This window comes from Diorhabda carinulata, chromosome 2, assembly GCF_026250575.1.
Source record: "Diorhabda carinulata isolate Delta chromosome 2, icDioCari1.1, whole genome shotgun sequence".
In the NCBI taxonomy this organism is placed as follows: Eukaryota; Metazoa; Arthropoda; class Insecta; order Coleoptera; family Chrysomelidae; genus Diorhabda; species Diorhabda carinulata.
The window spans coordinates 5,752,910-5,754,221 of record NC_079461.1 but is presented as its reverse complement, the minus strand read 5'-3'; the positions used below and the strand labels follow the sequence as shown (position 1 = coordinate 5,754,221).

General features: G+C 33.2%; 1 long non-coding RNA gene across 1 annotated transcript; it reads right to left on the bottom strand.

Annotated features, from left to right (window-relative positions):
- Nucleotides 1–236: 236 nt before the first annotated feature.
- Nucleotides 237–1,046, bottom strand: LOC130903920 (uncharacterized). The gene is made up of 2 exons (XR_009060792.1): nucleotides 842–1,046; nucleotides 237–786 (listed from the first exon to the last, which is right to left on the bottom strand). It is a non-coding gene; the product is annotated as an uncharacterized LOC130903920 (long non-coding RNA).
- Between the last annotated feature and the right edge of the window lie 266 nt (nucleotides 1,047–1,312).

Genomic DNA, 1,312 nt, shown 5'->3' with positions numbered 1-1,312 from the left:
GATCACTTCCTAAACTAATAAGCGAATTACCTCCCGAAACACTTACACTAATGAAAAAATGTCTATCACTATATTTAACATTTATTTAATATACTTTTTCGTGCAATTGCACACGAAACTCAGTATTTCGCGTTCCCAGCACAGTCCGCGGAATTTAATTTCGCGGCCGTTATCCATAACAACGGCCGCGAAACAAAACGTCACTTCCAAATTTGATATTTCTAAAATACTTCAAAGACAAGGATTATTTTTTATTGAATACCAACAAATGCATAAGTACTTATATTATTTAGGATGAATATTAGCATTAATTGCCTACATTCAAATCATATACTATATTTTCAGAAATTAAGCTGGAAAATTTGCTTCTTATTTTCGATAGAGTCTTCTATATATCCTTCCGCTACTGTCGTGGACTCACATCCACCGTGACGTTTAAGAATTGACATATCAGCCCCAGTATTGGCAAGCTGCGTGGCAGAACTTCTCCGAAAACTTGGCATTTTCCCAATGGTATGCACTCCAACAACTTGTGCAGTGCCCTTTCCGTTTACCAATCTCAAGAAAATACGACGATTATTAACAATATATTTTGGTCGTAAAGCTGCATATTTACGATAAATTTTTATGGAATCAATATTAGTAACAGTGAAAACACGCTTCTTATCTGTCTTGGTATCAGGAACGGTTACTATTCTATAACATTCTCTTCCTGAATATCTTCAAACACCATTTTTACTAATTCACTCGTCGCAAGGCACCAGATATTCCCTTTATCAAAACTACCTACAAAAATTAGTACAATAAAAACAATTCTTTCAGGATGTATCAATTTTCTCACGCGTAAAAACTTAAGACTTTTTTGATCAGTAATCTATTGCTTTTCGTTTCAGAAATGGTATTAATTTTGATGTTGATATTGTCTCGTATGTTCAGCATGCAACATTTTTCTCACTGTCGAATTTACAACGCTTTTGAGTTCAGGAGGAGTGGAAGGTACTGAAATATCGCTATCAGTATCAGACTTTTTGCGTTTTGTTAAGAACTGTCAAAATATTTTGTATATAATATATTGAAACGTATCATTTCCATAGCACACAGTGACATTGTTAAATAAATTGAACTGCTGCTGATTTTAGAGCAATAATATATCATATTTAGTTTAGGTTAATAATTTTAATGATTGCATAAAAAATAGTGTGTATGCCATGGCCGCGAAACTTTTTAACGACCTCAAGATTATCTGTTCTTTTGATATGTTAAAAAGGTATTTCGCGACCTAAGCATACAAATAACTATGGAAGTATTTTCA